The sequence below is a fragment of the Aulonocara stuartgranti genome (assembly GCF_965226115.1).
Source record: "Aulonocara stuartgranti genome assembly, chromosome: 3".
In the NCBI taxonomy this organism is placed as follows: domain Eukaryota; kingdom Metazoa; phylum Chordata; class Actinopteri; order Cichliformes; family Cichlidae; genus Aulonocara; species Aulonocara stuartgranti.
The window spans coordinates 34,099,124-34,118,997 of NC_138941.1; the positions used below are offsets into that span (position 1 = coordinate 34,099,124).

Genomic DNA, 19,874 nt, shown 5'->3' on the forward strand with positions numbered 1-19,874 from the left:
ACTGAGAACTGGATCGCGCCGTAAGACTTGGTCTAAAAGTAGTTTTGACATGTTTTTGCCATGAAACTGGGTCAGCAATAAAATCCAGTGTTACTTACACTAAGTAAATTCAAGCCCACTGCAACTACTGTCATCTAGGAATAAGCACAAGTACAATTTTTCCAAAGACAGTGTGGTGTTTGCTGTCAAAATACAACTGTTGGGTTAGTATACCTTTATAATGATGAACATTGTAAAGGTATACCTAATATATTTGGAGCCCGCCATTGGCTGGAAATCCATGCAGTGAAATGCTCCACAGATAGAAAATACAAATATATATTATGGAAAATACACATTTTTAATAGTATTCAGTAAGACAGAATAACGGCACAGTGGCCTCTTGCATCATTTTAGTATATGATACAACTAGGAACACATTAATGACTACCATTTTTTTCACATTAAAGTCAGTGAATCCTTAAAAATTGCAGTGAGAAATGACTTCATGTATCTGTCAGTACTTGAGCAGCTAAAATGTAGTTGACTGTTTCTTAAGTATCAGTCCATCACAGGTTTTATTGTTTTCATCACAATAAAACCTGATGAGAAGTGAGAGGGGAGAAGTTCTTGCTAAAATGAGAAAAACACAATTTGTGATGGTGAATAGCAAAAAATTCTCAGTATCCTGGAAGAGTTCTTTTCGAGCAAAGATGGCGATTATTTGCTCATTACTATAGAAGCTGACATCGTTCCGCTATCAAGTGCAGCGTTTCCATTTATTCCGTAGCTCACCAATTCACAAGCACTGATCTCGAGCTGCTCCCGAGGCCTCGCTGAAGGTGCAAGTTTTTTTTAAACTAATTACGCTGCAGAAAATTCCTACTGAGAAAATACTTGAAAGTGGAATCATCTGATCTCTGCAAGTGAATTTGTTAAAGCTGACACTTTAGATCAGGGGTGCTCAATACGTCGATCGCGATCGACCAGTCGATCGCAAAGGTAGTATTGGTAGATCGCATGGCATTAAAAAAAATAGATGCCAGCCTATCATCCATCCCGTCACTTGATTGATACAGGGAAGCCAGTCAGATTACATCAGATTTTTTCTGACGCTTAGGTCGCTGCGCATGCGCAAACAGCGGCGCGAAGTGTAGTAAAACTGACAAGCTAGTCAGCGAGTTAACTCCAATTTTTAGCTCTCGGTTTTTTCTCTTAAACCTGGCCGTCAGCAGCTACTGTCCGGACTATGCATCCCTGGCTGATTCAATTCAGTGCAAGTCATCAGAGTAAACTCAGGTAATGACAAAAAATTTACATAGTTAATTGTGTTGTGAAATATTGGATATTGCGGTTATGCATGTATACATTGTAGATATAAAGAATCCTCAATATATTTATAAATAAGTATATGTTTTGGATTTTTGTAGTGGGTAGATCATTTTGACTTGGTCATTTTATAAGTAGCTCACATGCGGAAAAAGTGTGAGCACCCCTGCTTTAGATAGTTGTAATTCGTGCTTGCAAATGATAGCTTAGTTTAGGCTGTGGATGAAAAGGCTTACTTTATCATCTTCTTTAAAAAACATAGCGAACTGGGGAATATATGTAGCCCATGTTTAAGTTATCCAAATTAATCCAAAGCTATAAGAGGTAAGACTAAAGGTAACTTTAACCACATGAAATTTCCCCTTGTGGGACTAATAAAGGTATCTTATCTTATCTTATCTTATCTTATCTTATCTTATCTTATCTTATCTTATCTTATCTTATCTTATTACCTGTGCAACACGCAAACTAAGGATCTTACAGTTGTTGCATAGACAATGCATAATAAAACTAAAAGTAAACCTTGAGGTGTTTCTAGACCTTGAATTAAGTCAAACTTTGGAAAGTTTGAAAGAGAAACTTGTCTGCACACAATATCTAACCCATGCATCCTGCTGGACTTATGTGTAGAGGCACAGATATGAGGAGGGCTACAAAAATAGGTCACGCTGAAGGTTCCCAAGACCACAGTAGCCTTCACATTTCTTAAATATAAGTTCCTCGAAACCGGTTGCCTGCAAATGTTGGAGAAGTACCTTAATAAATGATGGGACCAGGAACTTGGTCATTCTGCCTGAGCTCCAGAGATCCTGCTTGGAGATGGGAGAAAAACTTCCAGAAATGCAATCATAATTGTAGGCTTTACCAGTCTGGGCCTTTTATGGCAGATTTGCCAGACAAAAGCCTCTCCTCGGTGATAGACTGAGGAGAATGAAAACCCGCTTGGAGAAAAAGCCCCTAAAGGACTTTCGGACAGTGAGAAACAAAATTCTCTGGTCTGATGAAACCAAGATTTCCTTTGGGAGTGCACTGGCCCCACTACACCTACCCAATAAGTTTTGCTTTATTTTGTAGCTGCAGGCAGATGAAGGTGGATAGACTCAGGAAAGAAGCTGAAGAGATTCCACGTAGTGCAGGTGACGAATGACCTGCGCTGACTTTGAGATGCCGGTTTGGTGACAAGAACTCTGCTAAGGTGTGTGGGGTCAGCGGTGACCTTGCCAGTTCTTTTCTTCTTCAACTCATGCTAGTTTACCACCTGCACTTTCTTCAACTCTGCCAAGTTACAGACTTTACATCCTGTAACCAAAAATAAAGTGCTGAAGTTACTGTACACATTCTGCAGGCAACTTAGAGGTCAATCTGTCTGAAGCAGAGTAGCTGTTTGAAGTTTGTCTTTTTTCTTTTTTTGTGCATTCATTGACCCAAAGGCATTTATGTTCACAGTATGTATATTAAAACTATCAGAAAACACGAGGTACTTCTTAGTTTTTAAATCCACTGACTATAAAGATTTTCCTGTTAAAAAACAGAAGCCTTTGTGAGAACTGTTAAAGGTTACCATTAGGTCTACGGCTCAGCTTGAGTCTGTTTTCAGGCTGTTGGCTTCCTGCAGGTTGGGATGGGTCTGTGCCTACAATAATCAACACAGACTCTGAAAACTGTATTACTTTCATCTTTAAAATAACTTTCAAATTAAAACCTTATGTCTTAGCCTTGCATCATCTCACAGTCACTGCTCTGCGGTGGACTGATTCCTTTTGCTAAGGCACTATGGTGAGGTTTACCTACCTTATTTTGCCTTATTACATGGACAGATACATGTTTTGTGTGTGTGTGCGTGTGTGTGTCTTTGTACAAGTTATTAAATATATTGAGATTGGAGAAGTACAGCAAGCAAAAAGGCATTAAGGAGTTTAATTTACATGCAGCAGTTCTAGTACTCGGTTGGACCCCTTTGGCTTTCAGAACTACCTTAATTCTTCATAGCAGATTCAATAAGTTGCTGGAAACATTCTTCAGAGATTTTTGACCATATTAACATGATAGCATTGCATAATATCTGAAGATTTCTTAGCTATACGGCCATGGTAAAAATCTTATGTTCCAGCCGCATCCCAAAGGTTCTCTATTGGATTGAGATCTGGTGACTGTAAAGTCTGAGTGAACCCATTGTTAGGTTCAAGAAATCAGTTCGAGATGATTACAGCTTTGTGGCATGGTGCATTATCCTGCTGGAAGCAGTTATCTGAAGATGGGTACACTGTGCTCATGTAGGGATGGGCAGAGTCAGCAATAATATTCAGGCTGTGGGGTTTAATACATGCTACATGATGCTAAAGGAACCAAAGTGCAACAAGAAAACTTTCCCAACACCATTACACCTCAAGTAGCATGAAACACTGACAGAAAGCAGGGTGGATCCATGCTTTCATGTTGCTTATGGAAGCTAATCGGGCAGCGTTTTGCCAGTCTTCTATCATCCAATCTTGGTGATCCCATATGAACTGTAGCCTTGGTTTCCTGTTCTTAGCTAAGAGGAGTGATCTTCTGCTGCTGTAGTCCATCTGCTTCAAGATCTTGTGCATTCACAGATGCTCTTCTACATACCTTGGTTGTAATGAGTTATTGTTGCCATCCTATCAGCTCACAGCAGTCTGGCCAGACTGCTTTGCAACGTCCATGTCAGATTCAAAGTCAAAGTCACTTAAATCACAGTTGTTTCCTATTCTGATATTCAGTTTCAGCTTCAGCATGGTGATCACCATGCCTACGTGCCTGAATGCTAACATTACCATGTGATCCGCTGATTAGCGAGCAACTGAACAGGTGTCCCTAATAAAGTGGCCAGAGAGTATATATTTAGAAAAACCCCTAAATGTGAGATAATGTTTGGTTTTACAAAACAGTTTGAACATGAAAGAATTTTTGATAATGAGCCACGTATCACATCCTGCTGTGTGCAGTCACCACTCACTTGCTTAAAGTGGATAATATAACCTTTGTTTCCATTGTCCAAGGTTGCGCTCGCCATGCTGGAGAGCTGTGTTACAAAAGCCACCTTTTCTTCATGTGTCATGACTCGTTTCATTTCCTGAGCCTGCCAAGCTTGACTGTTATGTGATTTTTAATCTTTAACCCTTATATTATCCACACCATAGCACATTAATCTGCTTTGCACAGAGGGGCGAACATTTTGTATAAGCATTTTAAATGCACTGTACAGAGTACATATGTATAGAATTGAACATTATAAGCTTTTTATGCCCACTACTTATTTTATTTCAGGGTTAATGCTCTCACAGTACTGGTGCAACAGACAAAAGGCGGAGGATAAGGGGATTCCTTTATATTTACATATGTATATATCTTTATATTTTTTTGACATTATTAGATTGGGCAAATATAGCTGAAGTTTTGCCCAAATGTGCAATATAAATACAAGTTGAGTGGGTGAAGCTATGCTCAGTGCTTTGTATCTGGTATTCACTTTGGTTCACAGAAGTTAGGTGATATTTATGAGTCACTGCATTATTCTGGGAGACAGGAATGATTTGGAATGTTCTCTTGCTCACACCCGCTTCAAGAGGCGCACTTCCACGACTCCACAGCTCTTTAATACCTCTTGTGATCACTGCTGGATTATAGGACAAAGCAGATTTGCATATTTTTCTTGTACCATGAAATAATGTGGCCATTTCCAGCATGCCGCATTCCAGTGTACAGTCTGTGTAGATTTACTCGGAACACTGTCGAATGTCTGATGTGAAATACAATCACGTGAGCTGAATGGGCAAGTACAGTAGAGAGGATGTAGATGAGAAAGAGGAGGGGGGGGGGTAAAGAGATGGAGAAGTATACTACTCCTGTGATGCTATCATTAGCTCTCTTTAGATTAGGGAGCTAACCTCGCTCTGGCCTTGCCTGAAGAAAGAACGATGAGAGAAACTAAGAGATCAGTTGGCAACGTGCCGTGCTAAAGCAACAGCACAAATGCCTCTATGATGTTGGGTTTTTTTTAACAAACATGTTCATTTCAACAACAACAACAACAACAAAAAATTCACGCTGACAGCTGCAAGCACCAATGTGAAGTCGCCTGTCACAAGCAATTACAGTATATCAGACTGAAGTTCCTGTTGTCCTCAGAGATCACATCTCATGAGGCTCAGGCTGAAAGAGATGGAGAACAGTGACAAAAACATTCAAAAGCCCGTGCCGTGTTTGAACGTCCGCGCTACGTTGGCTAAGGGGAGCTTATAAGCCTCCAAGGCAGCCATACTTATTTGGCGCCTACACTGAAAAAAATATGTTGTTGGATTTACTTAATTCAATGGTGGACATTTGTTGCACACAGATGTTTTGCTTTGGCAGCAACTTAAACAATTGAGTTAAATTAACACAATTTATTCATGTTCAATAAACCTGTGCAATTTGTGTTGATAAAATGTGACTTAAACATGTTTTGATGAAGTAATTTGAGCTCTTGAAATATTTTAATCCTTCACAATTTTCTCACTTTATCCCAACACCATTCAATAACTTTTACCCAATACTACTTGGTCACTTAAATACTACATGTTATCTTCAAATTACATTTTGCTATTATATTCTAGTATCAAATACACAATTTTCAAATGGAGGCCTTATAACAGATTGTATTGTTCTCTTCCAAGATGGTTGCTGGCATCCACCAGTAACCTTTAAAAACAAAATGTCTAATTTCACTGCATTGACAGTAGGTAAAGAATTAAACTGACATTACTCCTCCACTGAATCTATATAAATCAACAGTTAAATAATGTCAGTTCTTCCGTGTTCTCTGGAATCAATCACAGCAAAGAAATTGGACTGTTTCTTTTGAAAAATGTTACAGGACAATACAAAACATTCTATTTAAGGCCTCTGACGTCAAGATTCAGTTAAACAACAATTATAACTAAACAATTTGAGGAAATGTTAGTTTCCATTAACATTAAATTAGGTTACTGAATTGGCAAACACCTTCCTATTAACATTACCCATTTTACCCCAATAACTAAAGAAATTAGCACTCGCAGGTCAAAAACTTTATTCAAGAGACGCAAAAATAACATTGATACAGTGACTGTCAAAAATTACAGCACTGATCATACTGTGACATCTTGGTTCAAAACAGCATACTTAGAAATATTCAACGTTCTTTACTTCAACTGAATGAAACTGAAAATACCATTTCACACGACCCATATGGGATATTTAGACTGTATAACTGTTCACGCTACATCTCTTCACTAGTAAAAGAAAGAAAAAATACAAACAGAAATTGAAAAATGCTGCCAAACAGACAAACAGAGAACTTGTACAGAGCAAAAGGAAAAACAAACAACAACAACAAAAACAGCTTGTCCTCATGGCAGTTGCAGAGTATATAAAAATGAACCCTGCGATCTGCTCCTGGAATTGAGCTTCAAAAATGCAGCAGAACAAGTGTGAGATTTAAATGTCCTCTCACCTAGAGCTGGTCACCTCACATGCATAACAGTGAGCTTTCCTTGCAGGAGCAGTTTTGTCTTAGTTGTGAGCTTTTCTTGAGAGCTGAGTTGCATCCAACTCCATTACCACCCATTGAATCACCTCAAAAGTGTAGCAGAGCTGTGATGGGTAACTCATATTGAAGGAATAAAAAAGGTCCAAACAGCATGGCTACTGCAAAGGTCACGTTATCCAGATCTTGAAGAACTACTATACCCTCGATGATGATGCCAACATCAGAAAAGTCATTGCCTGGCGCATCTCTGGAGACAGATGTTCATTGTGGTTTTCTCAATCTGTGCAGTGGCCTCAGTCAAGTCCTGGTTAAACACAAAACATTTTTTTAAGATTCCCTTTTAAACTCATCTCTTTTGAATCTACCAGTTCTAATGTTAGAGTAATTTAAACCATAGTAAATAGCTATAGCCAAAGAGTTGCCTGCCATGCTGCCATTCATGGTCTAACAGAGTTTCTAAGAGAGAGTGAAAAACATAATAATTTCAAATGCTTTACATTAGTTTTTGTTAGAAAGACACCGGCCCATCAGAAATCCAGGTTATGTCACTCAGAAGATGTTAGAATTTAGACTTTCAGCCCCACAATTTGGTTAGCTGTTGGTCAGTTGGTCTTTTTTTTTTTTTTTTTTCAAACAAAAGCTAATGTAAATATTGGGGGGATTTTTCTTTGTTCACTAGAATGACAAATTTAAAGTTTTTTCACACTGATGTGACCCCTAATACAGGGGTAGGGGTGGGGCCTCAAGGGCCGGCGGCCGAGTTCACTACTAGGCCTCATGTGAACTTCAAATTATTAAAGAGGACTACTGGTCCTAACCAGTCCAATGAGGATCAAGTGGATAACTAAATGCATTTTTAAATGTTGCAAAGCCACAATCTACTCATAAAACACTCACCATGAACTCCTGCACCAAGATGTTGCAATTGTCTTTCACACAGATGCGGAGCACTTTGATGAGACTCCCTTTGAGCATTAATGTCATCCTAAAGTATTATAACAAAGAAAACAGAGATTTGTGAACTTTTCAGTAGCACAGAAGAAAATGATCCCAGACAAAAACTTGACTTTTTAAACCAGTCAACATGCAACACCAGCATCTACAAAGCAATATCAAAAATTCCTGTTTGACATCAACTTTATGGATATATAGTTTCCAGAACATATATTTTTTAAAAAAGATAATTTTTTCTCAGTGGGCCAGTAAATGCATGACAAAAAAGAATGGCATCCTTTCAGTGGAATCAGTACTCACAGGTAATAGCTGACTGTTTCAATGGATGCAGCATAAAAATCTTTTACTGACCTAATGCAATACATATACACTTTGTAGTTAAAGAATTTTAAAGTTCTTACTGTCATCATGGCAGCTACATCCTTTAGCTTTGTGCACTGTTCCCCCGATCACTTTGCAAACACTTTCAGCAGACTGTCAGAGAGAAACTCAGCTCCGTCAGAAACCTTGACTGTAAAGGCATGGTTGGGATGCACTGGAATGCTGCATTTTATCTGAAATAACATTTTGAAATTTTGAAATAACAGCAGGCACTGTGCTTGGTTAATCAGTAATGTTTTGTTGAATAAAAACTGTGTTTCCAGATCTTATGGGATTAAAAAAATCCAAAGATGTTTATTTCTGATTTGCAACCCAAGAACCCACAAGTTACAACCTCATTTTAGTTCAAGTGTGCATTAATGTGAGTCCAGTAATCACCTTTCTGACAATACATACAGGTATAAGTTAAACCTATGGCAGATTTTGGATTTCTCAGTTGTTTTAATAGGGTGGTCTATTTGTGTATGCATGCACCTAATAATTATACAAAACCTATTATAATTAAGTTACAGAAACCTTAAGCGAAAATAGAATATACTTTCTTACCATAATACCTTGAACCCACAATCCATCAGCTGACTCCTGGTGAAATGCAGAATAGATGTGGTCTCTCAATGTGCAGCAAAAAAAACAAAAAGAAAAGGACAGCAGGTGAGGGCAGGAGGGGTAGGGATGTAAGCTAGCATAATGCCGCTAATGATATTAGCTAAAGCTGTTCAATGTCCAAAATCTCACTAACACCACGGTGCAGTAAATACACAATGTAACTGAAGAGTCAGTTGGCAAATCTATTCACACAGAAAACCAAATTATGTTATGAGTGCCTCATAATTAGGTTTAATGTGATATTACGGCTCTTGTGCCAAAGACAAATTCAAATGAAAAAGCGCCAATTCTTTGACAACAGATAAAACAGCAAATAAGCTAATGGCTCTTTTTTAGCATGTTACATGGCGACACTCTAGACGTTTAACTACATTTGGCTGAAATATGGTAAATATTAATTCAAAAAATCAAGACATACCAAAAACGTAGAGTTGGCTGTTCGACTTGACTGAGATGGATGCCTTTTTTGAACCACGATCCAAAGCCCGCGAGATGAAATTACGCGTGGTTTCACGAGATTTAACGTTGCTATCTTATTGACTTACTTCACCTGAACATGATATGAACAATTTAATACACCCTTTCTGCATATCATGTAGTTTTTACACTATATAGTTACATTTATCTTTAAAACATGAGGTAATTGTGTTAAATACATGCAAGATGCTTACATAAATCCAAGAGATGGCCAGTCCCTTTTTTTCAGTGTAGTTGGACAATCTGTATCTTTAAATCACGCGTTCTCGCTTCGACGCTCAGCAGGTGATCAGCGCTCGGCCGAGGAATTTTTAATATTTCTTATATGATGTTAACGTGGCGTCTACTGCCAGTGCAGGAAAATCTGCTACAACTGCAGCTTGGCTTTGTTTAGTTAAATGACTAAAATGAAATATTAGAGCTTGGAGTAATCCATTACATACACAGCCATCCATTCTTCTCCAAGCCTCAGAGGCCTTCGGCATAATAGGAGTCCTGCGCGAAAGGATCCTAAATGAATGAATTGGGACTGTGATTGATTCTAATTGGACGGGTCTTTTAGAGCCTTTCATCTTAAAAAAATAAAAAAAATAAAAAATTACAATAGTTGCCAGACAAACTTTTTCTCCAAGACACTACACAGCAGTCGGAGTACTTATAGCCCACATGATTAACCTCTTGATAGTGGCATTGTAAAGACACTGTCAGTTAAACAGCAAATGAAACAAAGTTTTTGCCGGGGGACTGCATAGATCTGCACCAATTAGATGACTACTATCTGACTCCTTGTCACGTAGCGAGGGTCGTCCCCAGCTGTAGGTTTCTCTCTGTCTCGTTGACTCATTAAATGTGATTTGAAACATTTTTGGACAACGAGTCTTGCCCCCCCATCACAGTCCTGAAAGGACTGACAAATGAAAAGTGTTCTCCAGCCCAGTTACTTTTTTCTCTTTCATTTGCACGTCCAAAAGTCACAGTTGACCAGGCATTGTTAACAATGGCTTAATGAAATGGGATTACTCGTATGCCTTGCCAGAAAATGTTTACATGCTGTTTAATCTGAGCCAAGACCCACTGTGCAAAAAATTCCCAGACACGATGACATAATCATTCTGCACTGTACTGTTTAAATTGTATATGCGTTTTCATTCATGCAATATATGGATTTTATCAGTTTGCCTAACCAGCCTTAAAGAAGTCTTTAGAGTTGTTCACCTTCTATCTATTGAAAGTTTCACATTCACAGCAGTCAGGATTAACCTATGTTAACATTTGTTGGTCAGTGGCAGAACACGAGGCTGCAGGAGAAGATGTCATAGTCAGATGACATCAATCTTTTTGGCCTTACCATGTGTGCCACTTTGGGACTGAACCAGCAGTGCCACTTCTGTGTTGGCACGAGCACTCCAATGTTGGCTTCTTGGAACAGCCAAGCAGACTTGGTCCAAGTGGTTTGAAGCCCCCTAAGCTTAGACTTCAAAGGCCTACTTATTTGTCCCTGCCCTGACAAACTGCTGCAATTTACCCTTAGGCAGAGAGGAACAGCGAGGACTCGGCTCGTTTCTGACTCTTGATCGCAGGGGTGTCAAGTTTCTCTGCTATCTTAAGGGGAACCCCAACTCCGCAAGAGACACCTCAGTCCATTTAGTTGACTGCTTGGCCGTCCACTTCCATTCTGGCTGAATGGCTGATGTGTGAGTAGCATCATTTCCATAAAAAAGAATACGCTGTAATATGTTTTTTTAAAAAAAAGAGGAAACACACGAGATTAAAGTACCTAGAATAACATCGGTATCAAATGAGAATGATATCTAATGTTTTTCTTAGTGCTGCAGATCCAAAAACTTGAAATTTCCACACTGACATTATGACAATGGCAGCTTGCAGTGTGTTTAAGTAGATGCAATTTTTCTAAAATAGAAGAAAAAATAAAGAAAAAGAGAAAAAAAAGTTTTTGTAGACAGAACAAACACATCTGAACTTTAAAGCATTTCAGTAATCAAAAGAAAGTCACCCTGGTGCCTTTTACTACTTGACTTCTGGCTTCTTGCATGCCACTGAAAGCCAGCTTCCCCAAGATGCCTTTCTTCTGACACTTGCCTTCCTCAGTCATTAAGGTTCAAGGGATGCCGTGGTTAAGTTGATGACTCATAGGAAAACCCTCATCTGGAATAAAGAAAGCATGAGTGGGGAAAGGAGCGGCTGACCCAGTGTGTGTGACACCCAGACTGTAAACGCTGATGGCCTCCCAGCACATGACCTGCACAGCATTACACAGCTACATTAACATTAGTTATTATTATTATTAAAGCTGTTATTATCACAGTGCTCCTGGTGTATTAAGTCGCCACTATTATTTCTATGTAATTATACGTTATAATCAAATTGTTACATATTGTGGGAAGTACAGTAGAAGGTAAGGTAGAACCTAAATTAAGATGGCGATAAATTTAATAAGAAGTGGCGTGGTGCTGTTTTTGGAATGACATTAGGGACATGTATCAACATTGCAAATAGACGGAGATGTACACTCTAACAATGTTAGTAAAATAGAGATACACCCAAGTGATTGCATTCATAATGTTTGATTTAATTATATTATAAGTGCCTACTCCTGTTGTTTATCTGGTGTTTTCTTGGAAAATGGATAAAAAGCTTTCCATCTTCCTTTGTAGCATAAATCTATCTTTATTGTTACTGTACCTGAAGCTAAAGATCCTCACATTGCCCGTTTATTTTGGTGTGGCATGGCTGCAACAGCTGCTGCTCTGTGGAGGCGCTTTTTCGAGGAAACAAAATCTTCTTCATGCTTTTCTGGGTTTGTTGGGGGGATGCTAGAGGAAGATGTTATCAGAACATACTGATATTGGCTGCCAGTCATTATATTCAAATAAAACCCTGGAACAACCAGCTAAAATAAGTCACGCAATGCCCACTTGCAACCTCTCATTTGCTGGCTTTTTTGTTTTTAAAGCATGGCTTCGACAAACTCCTACTTTCACACACTGAGTTAATTAGGTCGCCCTCCTTTTTTGCTGCCTCCACACAACAACAACAAAAAGAAGAAGAAAGACAAAAAGTCTTTATCTCCGTGACATTAACACTTACTCGTTTCTTCTCAGTCTCTCGTCGGGACACGACCCCGAAGTAGTTCTTGACTGCAGGTGTGAGCGTTGTCATCTTTATGACATTACGCACCACGCGCCAGCGTGTGAGTGTGTTGGTGAATAGGTGATTTGAAAGGCTGCACTTTGTATATGTGCAGACATTTGTTGATTCTATTATTTCAGTCTTTTAATCGTGTTAACTTTATTCTCATAATCAAAGGCGGTTAGACTGTAACATAGACATCCATACTCAGGCAGTGGAGATAAAAGGCTGTTTAGTGCTGATGGCATAAATTAGAAAAAACAACTTCTGCTAACTACGTGACTTAGACAGAATTAAACAGCAAATCAGATCACACTGCATTAAGATTGCTCTCCATCCATTATCTGGACACTTAATATGAAAATATACAACGACTACCTACAAGGAAGAGCTTAAAAGTCTAAATCCATTTTCCTCTGTGTGTTCTGCGAATTCGAAATGAGCACCTGCGAAGCTTAAGGAAGCCTCCTTTGCTTAGAGAAAGCCTAATTATCAAACTGTCACTTGCCAGTCGTTTGTGTGTATGCAGATGAAGTGCATCTGCTGCATCAGCCCAACGTACTGTTAATTTTCTTCCCCATCTTTTTTTTATCCCCTGTATTGATAAAAAAAAAAAGAAGAAGAAGATGGAAATGTTGTTTGTTTTTTTTTCACTCCAGCTCGTTCTTGATGTATTTGCAAGTGAAGTGAAGAAAATTTGCATACTGAATATTTTCCAACTTTTTAATATCCTCCTATAAAACTGCCGGATATCACCTCACCCGTTGAGATCAGTTAAAAACGTTATAGAACCATTAATTTTCTTACCTATAGTCAATTTAGCAGCTGCACAGACTGAGATTATATTTTAAATACAGTAGCTTCAGCTAATTTACTCCAAACAAGAATGTTTTAAGGGGAGATCCCAATTAATGACTAATAAATAACGCTTCAAATTAACCATCACCAGAGTAAATGTTATTGGGGCATATTATACTATTTCTATAACAAATTAAGTTTCAAATGTTCCTAAATAAGTGTTTAAGATTTTAGCATAAACTACTTGACAGATCGTTCATTACACAGTCCCTGTGTGCCACTGCTTTTTAACTGGGCTGTGTGAGTGCCTGTAGCTGTAAATCCACTTTTGCCCACACCCCTTTCAAACAGATTTTTGTGAGTTACACAGAGGAGCAACCAAATGGGCCAAAGCATACAGGTGACCTCAGGGTAGCAGACACTATACGAGGCATTTTGTCACCTCTAAAATTAGACTTGCGTGAAAGATGGGTGCGTCCTATGGATATGCGAAGTGAAGTCATGTGTGGAAAATGCCCCAAACCTGCATTCTTTTCAATGCCGAGCAGGGGACGACTCTTCTGGTCACGAAAAGAAGTCAAATTCTACCAAAGTCTGTGGGAACGGGATTATTAGACAAAAGCACTGGGCCCACCTACACATTACACCTACAGGAGCTGCTCAGCCATGAAACCCATGCCATGAAGCTCCTGGTGCACCGTTTTTGTACTGATGTTAATGCCAGAGGAGGTTTGGAACTCTGCAGTTACCGAGTCAGAAGCACTGCAGCACTACTTTGCAAAAACAATACTTTCAGCTCATCTTGGAAGATCTAGGAGGGATGAAATCTTACCAAATGACTTGTTGCCACGGTAGCATCCTATTCAGCGAGCCCTCTGCAAAGGCAGACAGCATAGCTAGGAGCTTGACTTGAAACACCTGTGCAATGAGACTAAAAACACAAGGTTAAGAGGTGTAGCCATATAATTTGTCCATATAGTGTTAAAAAAGTTAAAAATTTCGTTTTGTGGTTTTTAATTTTGAGTATTCGATATGGCATTTTTGTCTTTTTTTTTATAATAGAATGAAAACAAAATCGCTCGCACACAAACACTTATATACACCCGTATCTAATATCAAAGTGGTCTTAACGTTTCCTCAAATACCCTGCTGTCCCTCAGCATTACAGTGCTGTCCAGTGGACAGGCTACAAAGCAAATGATGAGGGTGGACGCATGAGCTGCAGGGTGTGCTAACAGTCCAAATTTCCTGTTGTCGTGGGGGCATCTTCGTTCATCTCAGAAATCAAAGCAATCCACTTCACCCAATCCATCCAATCTATCAGTTAGTATCAGTTACTGAGGAAATTAAAGCGTGGACTGTGGCTGCTCATTAGGTCTGTCGTCCCCAGGTTTTGCTCACCAGCAGGGGGCTAAGCTTATCAAGTATTCATGTCAAAACTGGCTGAAAAGCCAAACAACTCGTTCAAAAACATATTTAATGACCTTTGAAAAAAGCGGAAAATGACCGAAATGGTTCGAGCTTTTTTGTCTGTCTCTAGACTCACTGGGAGCTCGTCATAATGTCCCTTTTAAAGGTGTAGGGCCAATGTTTTTGAAAAATGCATCAGAATATCAGCACCGCTCAGTGAGTCCACAGATACATCAAAACCATTTCAGTTCATAAGACGAATTAAGCAGTATGGGGCAACAATTAGTCAGCTCTGGTAGCAATGAAATATTTGAGCTTTCTCTCTTGCAACATTGGACGGAGTGCTTTGTGACATTTACCAGAGGCATAAATACATCTGCACAACTGATAATAGCACGGTTTAGAGCTTTAATGACAGAACAACCCATCGTCTTTAAAGTGATGTTCGTGTCTGTATGGGAAGTTTTAGCAGCACAAGTCATAATTATATTTTGATGGATGGTTATTAGGTGTTTTTCTTCGCTCTTTAGTTACCCTTTCCTCTAGCAAAGAGTCACAGCACACCAGCAGATGTTTCAGTTTGCTTGCAATCGATTTTCACAGAGAACAAGAACTACTTCTGCGCTGGCGCTATAGACATTATGGATTCGCTAGACTAGAGCTTAAGTGTGTATGTGGCCAGCAAAGATCAGCAAAGGAGTGCTTTAGACGTGCTTGATAATGATACAAGTTCTCAAAAAGATGCTACAGTTGAGGCTATGTGACTGAATGTATAGATTCAGAACACTGTTCCACGGTCCATTTAAAGCAAGCGTATTTTATTAGCTTCTGTGGAAATATCAAGTCCCACTTAAAGAAAGAAGTCTTTAGTCCTCAGTTGTTGGAATCGTTTAAGCTTTTCACTGCAGTTAACTGTCAACAATAAATTGTTTTCACTCAAGTAAGGTCGTATCATGTAAGTTCATTTCAAAGATCAATGCTCAGAATGTGGTGGATATGCATTCGTGAAAGAAAAACTCACTTGTTTGCCTAACAGGGGGTTCTTTAAATGTATAAATTAAAACCGACTGCTCTTTCACGAGCTCCGGTTGTAATAGAACAGTGCAATCACTCTATGAGACAGCCCATTCAGCACCCTGGCTTGCCGCTATAATCTGAAAGTACGTGGCTTTCACGCAGATTATCATTCATGCACATCATCGGGCCCAGTCGTGAGACATGTAAAGCGGAGTGTGAGGTAGAGATGATCACATTTGTAGACGGCACTTTAGGAGGAAAGGCTCGGTAGCACAATAATGTACGTCTCTTTTCCCACATACAAATGCTCTCTGTGCACCCCCGCACCCACCCTTTCCTTGACTCTCTCTCACCTCCGAGCTGAACTCCAGCGACCTCCTTGCTATCGATATTGTAGCATAGCCTGTGTGCGTTCAAACCTCTTGGTTTGGCCAGTGCACCAATCAGCGTCACCCGTGGGCTTTCACTCCCTTAACCCCTGGAGCCACTGCCCGGCTGCTATTTGATATAGGCATGCTTGTAAGCCCAGCAAACATTCTCTGCTCTTTTCCCTTTACCAAAGAGACACATGTCTCGTATCGCTCTAAAAATCTAAACCCCCGGTTGCAATATAAAATCAAAGGATTGACAGAGTAGATTATAAAGTATCGCTTTATATTTTTTGAACTTTTGCCGCAGAGCCCTCAGATCTCTGCTATCTCAGATTCCTCTCGAGTGTGTGCTATAATGTTTACATGACGCCAATAGCCTTGTATTTCACCTAAGCCTGCAAACTCTTTGAGTAAACTTCAATAACTCCTGTGTACACAGAGAGCGGGAGAAGTGGGGCTTTTTTTGAGCCAGTGCACAAGTTAAGGGAAATTAGCTAAGTGGATTCCATGCGGTGGATAGCTGGAGGGCAACCCCATAGTGCTGAAGATCCCTGTCTTGCCTGGGTTTTGGCTAAAGTCTTTGCGCATCTTTGCCATGGAGTGGAGCAGGCATGTCAATAACCTAAGACAAGCTTCACTTTTCACAGTTCTAGGTGCTGCTCTGCACAGCATATCTCCATTACTGATGGGTGATGTGTCCCACTCGTGGCCACATAAATCCAACATGAGCGCTAACTGTCTTGGGATCCTTTCGGTGTAATCCCTCTGACCAAAGTTCTTTGGCAGATCTCGAGTTGATGGACAACTTCCTGTCAAACATCTGTGAATCTGTCAGCGCAATGCCACAACTCGGCACTGACATTTCGACCTGGCACAATGCCAAGTTGCATCAATCCATCCGCGAGCTTCTCGGCTCTGAACTGCCATACGACACACTTTGCTACGCGGCTGTCAACTTCCACGGAGCAGACGCAGCCAGAGACTGATGCATATTGCATGGCTGCTGTCCGCGGGCAACACGAGTACAACCTTGACCGAGAGGCAAAACCTTTAGCCTTACTGTAGTCTAGCAGCAGAGACTTCCACCTAACATCTGGACACATCTGTCAGCAAGAAGCTGAATAAGCTATCCTCGGGTTATCGCCGCAACCTGAATCCCTGAACCCTAAGGATATTTTGCAGACAGCTTAAAGTCAGAACCGTTCAGCTAATGATTTTTACATGAACTGCAACTGATGTGGCTCTTTTTGGAATCTAGAACATAATAATTAAACATTTAAGAAAAAGTTGAACCAAACAACATCTGCTCATTCCCCCCCCCCCCCCCCCCCCCCCCCCCCCCGTTTGTTGTCCAATTTCCCAAAGCTTCTCCTCTACTGGATGAAGAGATTTAGAGTAAACAGATTCACTTGCGTGTGGAAATTCACCGAGAGGGGAAAAAAAAGTGCTGGATAATTTGTATCCGTTCTGTCCAGTTAAAGAAGATGCCAGACAAACTAGAGTCATCAGAGCGACATATGCCACAGAGGTTGGCCTCCACAGCTAGAGGCTCTCTTATTAATAGCCTGTCAGAGGCGGTTCTCAGGTGTGCCCGTGGCAGATGGCCTTTAGGGCTAGCTGAAGTGGCTGCTTGCATCTCTGTGTGCGGTTACAAAGAGATTGTGCGTGGCTGTTTTAGATATTCATCTGCATGCACCAAAGCTCTTAATTATCATGTCTAGGCTGTCTTTTTAAATATTTTTTTATCGCTGGCTCACATTTTCCATTTTAAAATGTGCGTCAGACACATATTAATATACTGGTCACTTTATTTTATTGCATGTGGATCTTTTGTTGTTGGATTTCAGCTGCGCCGGCTCCCCCATTAGTTTCAGAGTCCGCTTTAAGATTTCGATTTTGACTTTTTGGAGCTCTGCATGGACAAGCTCCAGCGAACATCAGGGAACTTTTACGTCCATACATCCCCCCAGCAGGTCCCTGAGGTCATGTGATCGGGGCCTGTGGGCTGTGCAGCATACAAGGCTGAGAACTAACGCAGACGGAGCTTTTGCAACAGCATCTCTCAGACTCTGAAACTCTCTTCCACTGAGCCTGAGATCTGTGGACTAGGTGATCTCTCTCTCTCTTCTTTAAAATAAAAAAACGTAACAAAGAAAAAGGAGCTAAAAAAAATCTCCTTTTCCAAACTTGCTTTTGGGTAACTTTTGATGTTCTAGCATTTTCCTTTTTGTTGCGAAGCACTTTGTGATATTTATCTTGAAAGGTGCTGTATAAATAAAAACTTTACTTACTTTTTCATGCGTTGACGAGCTGTTCTATCGCATCCTGTTTAAACCGTGTGCTGATAATGCCTTGGAAGGGACAGATCAATTCAAAGCAAAGACAGCGAAACACAATACCCAACCGAATCTGTACACCTGCGCTGTTTTTAAGTCTAAATAATTTAGCAGGTATTTCATATTTCACAGCTGAAATACAGAGATTCCAGGAAGGAAGTCTCTCAGATAGTCTAACTTTGATGTTAATGTGCAAGAAGTTGAAGCGACGCATAATATCGATAGGTGGGGGACAAATTAAAAGACAAACCTGGAGCCCTGACCACTACAGTGAGGAGATGTGTCTGATATCTCTGTTGGAGTGCTGGGGGAATTTCGCCTTTTGCTTCGAGGTAAAGGTCACTTCAAATCAATACAAAGTTGTTCTGTGTGATTATCATTATCCTTAAAAAACAATGATCAGAGTGGTCTCTTCCAGGAGAGCTACATCCACAGGGCGTAGGGAGTCACTGATCGCTTTGATGAGAATGAAAAGGAGGTTAAACGTATGTTATGGTCACCGGATCGCAACTTAAGTTAATGCAGAAGGAAGAGTTTGAAGCTTGACCCACGTCATAATTGAAATTGTCTTTTGGAATAATGGTGGTTGTTGCCTCATAGCAAGAGGGCTCTGGGTTCAAATCCAGCCTGGGGTTTGCATATTCCTCCTGACCTTGCGTTGGTTACTCTCACAATCCAAAGACATGCATTGGGTTTGATGACTCTAAATTGTCTGTTGGTATGCGCTTACCATATAGCGCTTTTCTAGTCCCTAAGGACCCCAAAGTGCTTTACACAACCAGTCATCCACCCATTCACACACTGGTAATAGCAGCTACATTGTAGCCACAGCCACCCTGGGGCGCACTGACAGAGGCGTGGCTGCCGGACACTGGCGCCACCAGGCCCTTTGACCACCACCAGTAGACAACGGGTGAAGTGTCTTGCCCAAGGACACAACGACCAAGACTGTCCAAGCCGGGGCTCGAACCGGCAACCTTCCGATTACAAGGCGACCTCCCAACTCTTGAGCCACGATCGCCCCTTACCTGTCTCTGTGAGTTTGCCCAGCGACAGATTGGCAACCTGTCCAGGATATACCACGCTTCTCACCCTATGTCAGCTGGAATGGTCTCCAGCACATCCCCATGACCCTGAATTGGATAAATGAAAGAAAATGGATGGATGGGTTTCACTGCTCCAAAAAGAATCAATGCTGAGACATGACTTGAACCCATAATATGAAACTCTTTGGTCCTTTTTTTCCCTTTAAATTGTCACCGTATCTGCAGTATATTCACATCTGCATGAGTATACACTGCATGAGAAATCAGTTAAGGAAAACAAGAGTAGAAAAAAATGGCCGTTAGATGTGGGATGTTTAACATTTGCACGTTCTTAGAGAGGTGAAATCAATTTTGCATTAGCGTTGTTATTGCAAGACAACGGTGGACCGAGGTCACAAATGGCCTCTTCTGCTGCATTAGGTCATTCGGTTGTCTGGCAGAAAAAAGAAAGACAGAAAAAAAAGAGCTCAGATTCACACCTCTTAGTGCC

General features: G+C 40.4%; 1 long non-coding RNA gene across 1 annotated transcript; it reads right to left on the reverse strand.

Annotated features, from left to right (window-relative positions):
- Nucleotides 1-6,376: 6,376 nt before the first annotated feature.
- On the reverse strand, nt 6,377-9,475 carry LOC309703930. Its single transcript, XR_014276086.1, has 4 exons — nt 8,720-9,475; nt 8,194-8,346; nt 7,736-7,823; nt 6,377-7,142 (listed from the first exon to the last, which is right to left on the reverse strand). It is a non-coding gene; the product is annotated as an uncharacterized lncRNA (long non-coding RNA).
- Between the last annotated feature and the right edge of the window lie 10,399 nt (nt 9,476-19,874).